Source organism: Pongo pygmaeus, chromosome 7 (genome assembly GCF_028885625.2).
Source record: "Pongo pygmaeus isolate AG05252 chromosome 7, NHGRI_mPonPyg2-v2.0_pri, whole genome shotgun sequence".
NCBI classification, from domain to species: domain Eukaryota; kingdom Metazoa; phylum Chordata; class Mammalia; order Primates; family Hominidae; genus Pongo; species Pongo pygmaeus.
This window is the reverse complement of record NC_072380.2, coordinates 24,372,321-24,386,080: the sequence shown is the minus strand read 5'-3', so window position 1 is coordinate 24,386,080 and position 13,760 is coordinate 24,372,321. Positions and strand designations below refer to the sequence as shown.

The following is a 13,760-nucleotide window of genomic DNA, read 5'->3' as shown; positions in this document are numbered from 1 at the left end:
GAGCTGAGATAGCGCCACTGAACTCCAGCCTGGGCAACAGAGAGAGATTCCGTCTCAAAACAAAACAAAAGCCCTGCAGTGTCATTCTCACCACATACTATTCATTAGAAACAAGACACTAAGTCAAGTTCACATTCAAGGGAGGAGGAATTAGACCAATGGTCCCCAACCTTTTTGGTACCAGAGACCAGTTTCATGGAAGACAATTTTTTCACTGGGGAACAGGGGCATGGAGGTTGGGGGCACAGTTCTGGGATAAAACTGTTCCACCTCAAGCATTAGATTCTCATAAGGAGCCTACAACCTAGATTGCACAGTTCACAATAGGGTTCACACTCCTGTTGTTCCCCAAACCATGCCAGACCCAGCTGTGTTTTCTCGAGGCCCAATAATGAGAAGCAGACAAGGAAAGGAGGAAGTTAATTACTGTAACTAGATACAGGGAGAAAGCTGGAGATAATTCCACCAGACCAACTCAAAGCATCACAATTTTGCTAGTGCTTATACAGGTTGGGATTATGTGCCTACGTACAGTATAGCATCTGCCTAAGTCTATTGTTAACTAATTTTATTTTAACTAGAAGGTCAGAAGCAAAAAAATGCTAAGTTCAATTAAAAGGGCCCCAGTGCCTTCAAGGCCTGTCTGCTGTGGTACTGGAGTGATTATTTCTATCGTATCTCCTTTACAGCTTGGTCCTGAGGGCTGCCTTAGACTCTCTGATGAATCTATTCAAGCAGCTGTCTCTGTTACCTTGACTTGTCTCAGATTTTGTCGACCTAAGATGGGTCCTGGCATTAGGAATGTAAAACTGTTTCTATTATTTTGACTTGCTCCAGCAAGAGAGAAGCCCATGCAAGGCTCCTACTGGCCGTACGTTTCATTTCTAGCTTTAGTGTCTGGGTACCGATTTCCCTAGGTTTAACTATTTGCTCAATGTTAAGGCAGCACTGTGGAAATTTGTGTAACTGGGTGCTATGCAGTCCTGTCTGTGTGATTGTCAGGGAGAATTGGCCTGCCACACCAAGATCAGCGGCTGCATTAGATTCTCAAACAGCAGGTGCAGCTCAGGTGGTAATGCTCACTCACCCACAGCTCACCTCCTGCTGTGATTTCTAACAAGCCTGATTTCTAACAAGCCACAGGCCAGTAATAGTCCATGGCCTGGGGCTGGGGACCCCTGAATTAGACTACCCCTCTTAATGGGAAGAATGTCAAAAATTTGAGAATATATTTTCGAATCATCACATCATTTCAGGCAGTATTTCTCAGAATATAGTTTGGGAAACTCTGCAACTACTTTCAGTAAGAGTCCAGAGTCTGGAGTATTACAGTACTAATATTTCACATTTAAGTCTTATTAACTTATTAACTAAAGCAAAAAAAGGGCTAAACAAAAAGACAGTAATACCCAGATAGGTGATTTATCACACCCTGTGATCCTGTGTCATATCATCCAGAGTGTATGAGAGCACAGTTCTACTTCTAAGTAGGCTGGACTTAAGTTTCCCAGGAGCTGACCAAACCCAAAATCCACCTGGACTCTTCCTGTGCTTTGAACCCCATATCCACGGTGACCATACATCTGAGTTTCCCTGCGACAGTCCTGGTTTTCTCCTGTTGTTCTGGCCTGTTGAAAGAATTGTGTGTCACAGTAAATTGTGTAGTGGCTCTCCTAAGCTCTCAATCTAGTACTTTTAATAGCAAAACCGCATGTTACTTTTGCACCCACCTAATACTGGCAAGCCTTTCTATTCACCTGTAGTTTCTATACCATGCTCATTCTGACTTCCATCTGCACTGCCGTGCCTGGACTTCTGCAATTTTCCAGTCTGCAAATTCTCTTCTCCAGAGCATTCTGTGCTCCCCATTCAGATGGATCTGAAACATCACTTTGATTGTTTTTGCAAGTCTTCACCAACATTCCTGCCTCTGACTACCCCCAGCTCCTCACAGCAGTCTTACTGCTGTCCCACCCGAAGGTTTAGTCAGTCCCATGCAGCACTTGAGTCCATCTTAAATAATATGGGATGCAAAAAACAGTCTCTGTTCCTCTCCATATTTAGCAGATGTGAGAAGGAAACATGACCCTTTCTAGACTCAGGAATAAGTGGTCCTGTCTTGCCTGCTGGATTGGTGTGATATTCTCTGAGTTTCTTTTGCTGTCCAGAACTAACTGTTGTTGCCAGAGGAGATTTCTGGATACAAGTTATATGGCTGATAGAACACCTTCTCTATCCCTAGTCCTTTTTCGAGTGTTTTCTGATTTGAGGGATTTTTTTTAATAGAGGTGTCCTGATGCCTTCAGGCCCACCTTAAGACTTTTCTAGATCCAAGTCAGTGCAGAGGGTTTTGCCAGCCATGTACAGTTCTCAGAAATAACAACTGCCTCTCTGTCCTCTGGCCTAAATCTGAAAACTCACCTTTGCCTAAATTCTTTGCTACTTGGTTCTAAATACCTGATTCCTTGGCCACCTGAATCTTTTACAGTTGCCCACTGTCTATCCCATCTGCACCTCTAGAGTCAGTGCTAGAGCTGAGCCACTTTCCTGACCCCCTGAAGTCCACTTATAGACCCAGTTTCAAAATCAGTATTCTGAAGCATACACTGATTCCTGGTATCAAAAGGAATCTATGATAAGCTTGGCAAGGAGGTTGTTCCAACCCTGTGTTGTAATTCCCATCATAACGCCCTCAAACTAACCAGGCAGGACAGAGGGAGGCGTTGAGTCCAGCAAGCCTCCTACATCTATTACCTTTGTCAGGAAGACATGCTCAGTCAGGGAGCTGGTCCCGGAACATTTCACCCATTTCCTAGAACACTGTCTTCCTAAACTGCGTTTATTTAGTAATTTCAAAGCTGAGAGGTTCACTACAGACAGTAAGGAAGCTGAGTAAGTGAGCAGACTTGGACTTGAAGATTTGGGTTTTAGCCTCAGAACAACTAGACTGTGTGAGCTTAGACAATTCAATTAACCCCTGTACATTTCAATTTTCTCCTTTGTAAAAATAACACAGCCAAGTAAGATGATTTTTTTCCTGAGATGGAATCTCACCCTGTTGCCCAGGCTGGAGTGCAATGGTGTGATCTCGGCTCACTGCAACCTCCGCCTCCTGGGTTCAAGCGATTCTCCCACCTCAGCCTCCCGAGTAGCTAGGATTATAGGCACAGTTCCACCACGCCCAGCTAATTTTTGTATTTTTAGTAGAGATGGGGTTTTGCCATCTTGGCCTGGCTGGTCTCGAACTCCTGACCTCGGGTGATCCACCTGCCTCGTCCTCCCAAAGTGCCGGGGTGACAGGTGTGAGCCACCGTGCCCAGCCGTAAGATGATTTTTAATTTTCCTTTCTGCACTTGTGGACATCTCCACAAGAAGGTGAGATTACACCTGGGACTGGAGAGTCAGTTAGGATTCACAAACAGGAGAAAGAATCAATTCTACATTTTTGATGAGCCTTTATTAAGTCTCCAGACTATGTTAGAAACTGGCTTTAAGTTTTTCCATAAAGAAACAGACATATAAATTTCACTGTGTTTAGAGTTTGGGCACAGCGTTTTGGAATAAGCATGCCTTCTATTTAGAATACATTGTAGAATATAGAACATCTGTTGGAAATAGATGAGTCACTGAGATATTTTTTCCATCCTATTGTTTTTTGTAGAGAGATACTCTCAGGTAAGACACATCAATCCATAGATATTTCTGTTTTATACGAGTATTTCCAGAATGTCACACTGGAGAATTCTGGGATCCTTCTTTCTCTTACTTTTTAAAATTTAACTGTTTATCTTTCCAAAGGAAAAATATTAGGTTTTTTTTCACCCTAATAGACACATCCAGCTGTGATTATTAAGGTGACGAAAAAATAATCTTAAGGTAATGCTACTTCTTTATAAACTAAGCACATACACACCCCCTGAATAGATACATGCCACCCTCCGAATAGATACAAAAATGAAGCCAAACGTCTCTCTTGGCATTGAGGAGCTCACGAAGAATTTATTTATGTATGTATGGTATTTATAAATTTATACTATCTATACTCTATGTACTAATTTATAGTATTTATAGATGCATTTATAGTATTACTACTGATGAAATCGTAATATAATGATAATATTTTCCTTTTACGTAGCTATTTGTCATTTTACCAAATGTTACTACCATTTCTTCATTTAATTTGACCTAAGTTAATGGGATAAATATTTCATAGTGAAATGTGAACTTTGCTTTGCCTGTATAGGTTAAAAGAGACAATGAGAATCACAGCAAAGTTCTGGTCACTTCTTTTCCTTTTTTCCCCTTATTTCTTCCCTGTGTTCCACATATCATGTGTGAGTCTTAGATATTAAATATCAAGCCATTAATGCATTTCTCATTCTACATCCTGCTGGTGGAAACAGTAGCCCACACCAGCAAGTTCATTTTCAGCAAATGGCTGTGTTGAAAAATCCAATATAATTCCCATTCTCACAGTGGAGGGAGACTGTCATTTGCCCAATAAGCGTGCTATGAAGGTATAATATCTTGGTAGTGAAAACAAGAGACTGGATTTTCTTGACACATTTTCAGGCACGTCATAAAGCCAGTGCCAAACTAACAAGGAGGCAGCATAAAACCAATTATAAAAAACACACAAGAACTGTGGCTTGACTCTAAGCCAACCCAGTTTCAAGATAAAATCAAAAGTGCTGGAATTGTATGAAGAATTTCAAAGTAATTCTGTAATTTCATGAGAAAATTTACAAAGTTGGAAATTAGTTCTCTTAAGGTCTGTGTTTTCATAATTCCTGGCTCAAACTGCTTTAAAATGTGTTAACTCTGTTAAATGGCTCTCCCATCACCACCTCCAGTAAAGTTTTAAACAGCAAATGACTCCATAGCTCTGCTTGCACTGAATCTTTTTGTTAACTAATTGCTGTTACTAGTAATAACCATGGAGAGAAATTGCTCATGTTTCATAAGTGAGCTAATCTTATGATATTTCTGAAAGAACCACCAAAATGAACAGTTAAGCTAAATATGTAGGGCTTGCCAATCACAAAGAAAAAAGATAAAACATAAGAAACACATGGTAACAATGTAGGGTAGAAATCTATGTACTTCTTGTATTTATTTCCTTTTTTTCTTACTGAAGATGCCATCACTTTATCTGGGCTTAGGAATAATAATGTAAAAGCAAGCCAAGAATGTTTTTATAATCTCTCTACTCTGTCACCAGCAATTTTCCCTCCAGTCGTTCCATTTTTGGGGTGGCTCTTTTCCATTTTACCGCAAGTCCTGAATGTCTCTGTGAATTTAGTGATTATTTATTGATTAGCCACTAGATACAGGCAGTGTGCTAGGAACTTTTAATAAAATCAAAATAAATGGGACATAGTGCTTGCTATAGCTTAACATTAAGACAAATCTTAAAATACACTTCAGATAGGATTTAAGAGTATCATAAAGAGATTCACACCACACTAGCTATTTGGTTTGTTTAGTTCCAGGGCAACAATTGCAAATCAGATTGCAAAATAAATGAATTCATTTCTTCTTATAAATACAGTGCCATTAACTAGAACAATTTCTAGTAATTTATTTCATACTAATTTTTACAAAATATCCATACCATTAAACAATGACAGTAAAGAATCATGTGTGTATATCTAATAGTTATTGCATGGGCCAGACTGATTAAATAATTTTTAAATATGAATCTAATTGCATTTAGACTAAATATGGCTGAGTGGATGATTGAGATTGAAGCATTAATATTAGGTAATTGATAATGCCATTAATAGAAGCAAAAAGTACTGGAAAATGAATGCGCTTGAGGGAAACATAACGAGTTCAGTTTTAAATATGAGTTTGGTGGGAGTGACCACCAAACAACTGAAAATGCAAGAATGGGGTTCAAGAGAGTGGTGTTGAACACACAAATTTGATAGTTATGTACATATTACAAGTGGTAGGAATGGATTATGGCCTTACGGGAGAAATTGTAGGGAGAGAAGATAGCTATGGAATGGAGGTATGTAAAGTCGCACTTAGAGGCCAAGGAAGAATAAAAGAATCAGTGAAAGAGTGAAATGCAAGACACAAATGAGAGCAACCTTTGTCACAGAGGACAAAGTGAATGCTGGCGTCATAAAAATAAGAACTGTTAACTGTGGAAAATGCAGCCAAGAGGTCACAGAAAATGAGGCTTGAAAAGGGAATAAAGGGAGATAAGAGGTAAAAGCAAAAGAGGATGAGAAGATGCTACTAAGAAGATGTGGGATGCTGGTAAAAGAGAGATATGGTAGGTTGGGCGCAGTGGCTCATGCCTGTAATCCTAACACTTTGGGAGGCCGAGGCCGGCAGATCATTTGAGGTCAGGAGTTTGAGACCAGCCTGACCAACATGGGGAAACCCTGTCTCTACTAAAAATACAAAAATTAGCTGGGCGTGATGGCAGGTGCCTGTAATCCCAGCTACTGGAGAGGTTGAGGCAGAATTGCTTGAGCCCGGGAGGTAGAGGTTGCAGTGAGCCAAGATTGTGCCATCGGACTCCAGCCTGGGCAACAAGAGCAAAACTCCATCTCAAAAAAAAAAAAAAAAAAGAGAGGGAGAGAGAGAGATGATAATATAACTAGAAACAGGGTGAAGGAGAGTTTATATTAGGATGGTGAAACCAGAATGTTTCTGAAGGTGGCAAATCAATAAATAGAGAGTGAGGAGGCTGGACAGAGAGCGGGTAATGAAATAGTAGGTTTCATAGAAGGAGGAGATAGAATTCAGTCAAGTTCATCTTTAAGAGAAATTTTTGGCAGGAGCAAGGAGAGATAAGAAGGACGAAAGACTAGGGAAATATGTGGATAAAATATAGAAACATTAAAGGGACATCGCATCAGATGGACCCACGAATAGAGAGAAGACCATCTACTTACAGGAGCTGAAATGGGGGAAAAGTAGAGATTTGAAGAAAGTAGAAAAGTTATGAAACAGCAATTTGGACAATGCAACAGGGAGGCCACAAAAGTTTAAATAATTATGGGACAGCAATCAGTACAACCTGGCATTGAATATTCCAATAGGAGAAGCATCTGTGAAATGCATACCGCATTCATGCTTGTTGGCAGAAAAAAAGAAAGTAAACCCTGTGAATTTTTCCAGGTTGAGTAGCAAATGTTTACAGTATACTTTCCCATAAAATAATCAAATTTTTGTTCTAGTAAAAACTATAGGACATATCCTTCGCCCAAAACAACCCCATCAAAAAGTGGGCAAAGGATATGAACACACTTCTCAAATGACGACATTGATGCAGCCAGAAAAACATGTGGAAAAAAAGCTCATCATCACTGAGATACCACAATGAGATACCATCTCACACCAGTTAGAATGGCGATCATTAAAAAGCCGGGAAACAACAGATGCTGGAGAGGATGTGGAGAAATAGGAACACTTTTACACTGCTGGTGGGAGTATAAATTAGTTCAACCATTGTGGAAGACAGTGTGGCCATTCCTCAAGGATCTAGAACTAGAAATACCATTTGACCCAGCCATCCCATTACTGGGTATATACCCAAAGGATTATAAATCATTCTACTATAAAGAGAATGTACACATATGTTTACTGCGGCACTGTTCACAATAGCAAAGACTTGGAACCAACCGAAATGCCCATCAATAATAAACTAGATAAAGAAAATGTGGCACATAAACACCATGGAATACTATGCAGCCATAAAAACGGATGAGTTCATGTCCTTTGTAGGATGTGGATGAAGCTGGAAACTATCATTCTCAGCAAACTAACACTGGAACAGAAAACCAAACACTGCATGTTCTCACTCATAAGTGGGAGTTGATCAGTGAGAACACATGGACACAGGGAGACGAACATCACACACCGGGGCCTGTTGGGGGGTGGGGGGCTAGGGGAGGGATAGCATTAGGAGAAATACCTAACGTAGATGATGGGTTGATGGGTGCAGCAACCCACCATGGCATGAGTATACCTATGTAACAAAGCTGCACATTCTGTACATGTATCCCAGAACTCAAAGTATAATATAGTATACTAAAAGTATAATAAAGTATAATAATAAAAACTATAGGACACGTAATATTCCTCTTTCATCAACAAAGAAACTGAAGTTAACAAACATTAATTAAGTATGAATCAGATGAGCCAAAATTTTAATGGGATATTTGTTAGGCCCCTTGACAATGGTTGAGATTCCAATTGAATGGAAATAGAGAAGGAAGAATGGACTACAACCTCAAGTGTCAGTACGATTTGGGAGTAGGATATTGTGAAGTCCAGTCATGTTAACAGTTGGGAAGGAGAAGGCAACACAGAAAGAACTGGGGCTATGTCTGCACCGTGGTTTCAGATATGTTGGTGGAAGTAGTGCTTCTGCTTGGACTCTGCTACCTAATGTTCCATTCTTGTTTGGAGATGACTTCCAACTATTCCCTGTAAGTGTATTAATACTATAACTAATAAAAATAAGTAATCAAGACTTAGTCAAAGAAAGATTTGCTATTTTTGAGGAGTGAGACCCCGCCTCCTTCCTTATTGTGTTGACTCATGCAGCCCTATTCCCACACATCAATTTTTTTATTCCTCAGTTGTGGAGCTTATAGACATATTTCCGAGGACTCATCAACCACACCTGGCCCAACTACTTCAAACTGTAGCAGCTTTCTCAGCATGGAGGAAAATACTGATAAGGGCTGCACATCACCCTACGTTCCTACATCACTCTTCATGTGTTATCACTTTCACCTTCAAGAGGAATGAAATAAAATACTGGACAGCTACTTCCAAAGAATTTGCCAATATCTAACTATATTCCTAAAGTTAAGAGTTTTGGCTAATGTTTAAACTACACAATTTTATTTTTATTAAAGATCAGTGATTATTACTGCAACAATGTTACCACTTGAAGATTTTGAACAATGGCATTTTAAGACCGTGTAAACAACCAAACCCTATCTTTTGCTTTAAAGATCTGACAGCTTGATGTTTTATCGTGCCTGTGTGTGTTTAACCTCTAACTGCAATGTTTCTGGAACTTGAAAGAAATTAAAGATCAACTAATCCACACTTTCTGTAGAAATACAAATAAAATGCACTTCTGATTACATTACCTGTATATTTCATATGGGCAGTTGAGACAATGATCAAGGCTAGTGGTCTCAACTCTGTCCATTGGTGTCACCTGAAGAGCTATTAATAAACACCAATGCTCAGACGTCACTCCAAGCAAATTAAATCGTATAACCCAGGGGAGAAACCCAGAATTTGGTGTTTGTTAAAAACTCCCCCAAGTGATTCTAAGACTCAGCCAGGCTTGAAGATCACAGATCTCAGCTTTTCAATTCATAAGTCCACTTGGTTAAAATACCTCGGTTAGGAAGAATTTTCCATTTAGATGATTGTCTTCTCTGCTTCTTCACTTCTTTTTGTAAATCATCCCTTCTCCTTGAGTAAATTGTTCCCATTTTCTTGTTTCATCATTGTAACTCTTTCCCTGAGTATTGTCAAATAATTTTATAATAGGCAGTGACTCATTTTTGATAAATGTTGAAATACAGCAAAAGCTTATTCATTAAGCTTGTCTGAGAAAGCCACCCACTGGAAAATTGAAAACCAAAATGTAAGAAAATCTGGTTTGAATTGCATTAAGAATAAGTTGTCTTACAGGAAAAGTTTACCAACACTTTGAGGAGGATTTAGGAAGGTTCAAGTATAGGCTTCTCTGACAGTGTCCAAGTCTACAATATCAAGATCTAATGTTACAATTCAGTTACCTTAACAATAAATATTTATCTGGAATCTATAATGAACAATCTAAAGTGGACTTAGTAACGTTAAAGAGAAACCTGATCATCATAAAAGACACAAGTGAAACCATTTCAGATTTATGTAGAACCTTTACAGAAAGTGAAGAGAAACAAATCTCAACTGATTTCTATAAACCATTTTCTCATATCCAACTCTAATCTGTGGTAACTTGGACCTAGTATTTTGGTTCTAAGTACAAATTATTGGCTCGGATAGGAAGAAAAAGCCATTTTCAGGCACTTTGGTGAACATTTTTTAGACTTCAATTTATAATATATTGCCAGTACTGTAATTGAACAAAATGTCTTAGTGGATTATTCTAATCCTTTAAAGTTTTATTTAACATAGTGTCTACTCTTTTAGTGAATTGAGTAACTAATCACTGAATGAATGAATAAATGAATACGTGACTCAGAACAGGTCAATATAATAACTTTTATTTGGTGGTTCTTTCAGCTGCTGACAAAATAACATGTATCCTGTTTTTCCAAAAATTGAAAAAAACTTTCTGTACATCTTATTTGGGTAGTAATACATAAGATATGGCAGTAATAGAAGTTTTTTAAATGAGTTTTAATAAAACTGGATGAGACATTTAGTTGTTGGTAGGCCATAAACTATCACTACCAACCAATGCCCCAGTGTAACAGGCTTCTTTATTTACATGCATCAAATCTGCCTTCCCCCAAAGGGTTATAATTTGGTGGGTTATAGTATTCATAATGTGTTACTAAATTTAAAAGCAAATTATATATTAGCATTGTGTAATCTCTCTCAATTCTGCATAAAAAGTTTATGTTGTATATTCTAAGAAAACTGGAATTATAACAAAGTATGAATGGATAGGAATAAGAACGATGTTTTTTCTTTTTTCTAATGTTTTGCTTTCAAATTATCTGTAATAAGTTTGTATTACATTGAATAACTTGGTTAATTGTTTCTTATAATTGCTTGCCAAGTCACTTCTTGTTCTCCTCATTGACTTCATTTTAAATGCTGCCATTCCTGATGATGTCAATATAAACGCTATGTCTCTTGTTGAGACTGTTTACCAGAGCTTCTCCTAACAACTCACTCCCTTTGCTCCTGCCCCTTTTTCCTTCCCACTCCCTAGGAAACACACACACATACACCCTCACACACACACATCCCTGACCCCTATCCCCACAAAAAAAAAAAGAACCTCAAGAAATTGGTAGCTAATGAAAAATTAGCCATTAATAGAGGTTTTAAAAATCTGTACCCAAAGTTATAATTTTTTAAAAGCAACTGAATGTCTTGAGATTAAAACAGGACAGATTTGAAACTGGAAGAAGGTTCTGACAAAATAAAATCAACTTCTTGCTTTCTTCTGTAAGAAGTTTTGCCTATTGAAAACTATTTCTAATATTGTATTTATAAGCCATATTAATGAAAGACTTTACAAAATTTACTGAATAATTAACATTTAGTAATAATTTTTCTTCCTCTTATTAATCTGAATGAACTCACCTATTTATGAATTACTTGTGAAAATACTTAAAGGTACTTAAAGAACGAAGCTGAATTGCGGCATCAACAAATAGCCCTCAATGAAACAGATATGCTGTAAGACAGAGAAGAAAATGTTAGCAAATATTTAATTTTTGTCCATTGGGTTATCTGAGCAACTATTACATCCTAAAATTAGACCATAATTTTCTGGGAGAAAAGAAAATCTCAAGGAAATTTCTAGAGATGAAAAATATAATATCTCTTGAAGTGCACTGAAGGAAGGATGCATTAGATTGGATACTAGAGGGAATTAGAAAGCAAGGTTGACAAATTTTTTTTTTAGAACTCAGAGGGAAAGTATATGCATTAAAGGAAAAGGAGAATAGAGAACTTATTTATCTGATACAATATAATAGGAAGTTAATATGAATGCAGAAAAATGGGAATAAAGATATGGCAGAAGTGTTTGTAATAGTTATAAATGGAAGAATAGTTATTAAAATGTTATTTAAAATGAGCAGTAGTGAGATAATGGAATACTATGTAAATATTTAAATGACATTATAGAATATCATGTAATGTATAACATGATGTGCTATTCATAATGTGTTACTAAATTTAAAAGCAAGTTATAAATTAGCATTGTATAATCTCAATTCTGAATAAAAAAGTTATATATTCTAAGAAAAACTGAAATTACAACAAAACATGAATAGTGGCCCTTAAATATGGATGGGAATAAGATGTTTCTTTCCTTTTTTTAATTACTTTTTTTGCTTTCAAATTATCTTTGATAAGTTTGTATTACATTTTTTATTTAAACCATGCTTTTTTTTTTTTCTATTTTTGAGAGTAGAATTCTTAGAGTGACACAAATAAATGCTGAATTATTTCCTGATGACTCTGAATGGGAAAGCCAGATCCCTGTACGTCTATCTGATTCTCTCAGGTTATGTAGGTAAGTTAAAAACAGTTAGAAAATATCACCTTGGTAATTGACGGAGTGTTAGGTTAGAGATATATGTAATGTCTTTATGGTACTAATTGACTCTGAAGGCAGAATGTACTGGGGTGATTGGTTCTAGTATACTAGAACAATCCTAGAAAGGTGTTTTTACTTTCCAAGTAGGTAAGGGAATATTACATAGCAGATGTCTGTTTGTTACAGAAGAGTCAATTATGATAAGCGTAAAGCAACATAGAATAAATGACCACAATTACAGGCTCTGCTCACTCCCTTAGTCCCTTGATCCCAGTCTCATTCATCTGGGAACCTCTGAATTCTGGAAAATTCAGCAAAGATGTTCCTATGATCATTTAAACCCATTATCTGACATCCCACTAACTTACCAAACATATGTTCCTTTAATTTTTTGGCTCCTGGGCAAACTTAACTGTGCTATACTTCTTCACAATTCTGGGAGTGCTTATTGTACTTTTAAAAAGAAGCTCTAGGAAAACTATTCATTTTTTTCTTCCTAAGTTCAGTATAGGAACTGACCCAATCAATAAAGCCTAATTTTTCAGCCCAAATTACTATTTAACATCTTTAAAAATTATGCTTGAACATTTAAAATAAAGGGTTATTAAAATCAATTTAAAAAACTCAGATGTTATCCAAAGATATTATTAAAAAAAGAAAATTGAAATAAAAATCAACATGGTTTTCTTCAGAAATTAAAAAAATTGCTGTTATAAATAAGCAGTTAGAAATCCAAAGCTACATTATTTCTACTTCTCTTGGGTGTACAATCAGTTAAATACATATTTGAGTGTAGTGTGAAAGGCACCGGTTGTGTTCTATGAGAGAATACAAAAGAGGCAAACATCCAAGTTTCTATGCTTAGTTATTTTCAAGAGAGCTGAAATAACAAGATGTAAACAATTTTTTTTTTTTTTAAAAAGGTGTGTGGTAATGCAGGCAGTGTATGTCAAGACCCAAGAAAATGAAATGGGCCTACAATTCTAATGAAATTCTGGAAAATAACATTTGGTTTAGGGGCTTGAGAAAGGCTTTTGGGTTCAGGTGCAATGTAAACTGGGTGCTATGATTTGAATGTTCCCCAAATTCCCCAAATGTCTCCCAAAGTTCATGTGTGAAAAACTTAATCCCCAATGCAAATGTTGACAGGTGAGACCTATAAGCAGTGATTAGGTCATGAGGGCAGAGCCCTCATGAATGGGTTAATGCTTTGTCATGGGAGAGGTTTAGTCACCATGGGAGTTTGTTAGTTATCATAGGAGTGGGTTATTTATCGTGAGAGTAGGTTTCTGATGCAAGATGAGTTTGGCCCTCTTCTCTATTCTCTTGGTATCTCTCACAGGCACTCTCTTTCCCTTTCACCTTCTGCCATGGGGAGGCCCTCGCCAGATGTGGGCACCTCAACCTTGGACCTCCCAGCCTCCATTCTCCATAAATTACACCTCCCCCCCAGCTCTGTTCTCCCTAAATTATTTCTCTC

General features: G+C 37.4%; 1 protein-coding gene across 1 annotated transcript in view; it reads right to left on the bottom strand.

Moving 5' to 3' along the window:
* The window catches only part of ADAM28 (ADAM metallopeptidase domain 28), a 94,465-nt gene extending 85,015 nt beyond the window's left edge, over window positions 1-9,450 (bottom strand). The window contains exon 1 of the mRNA XM_063669370.1: window positions 9,386-9,450. The gene's annotated coding sequence lies outside the window, so the exon portion shown is untranslated. The remainder of the gene's footprint in view (window positions 1-9,385) is intronic.
* Window positions 9,451-13,760: the final 4,310 nt, after the last annotated feature.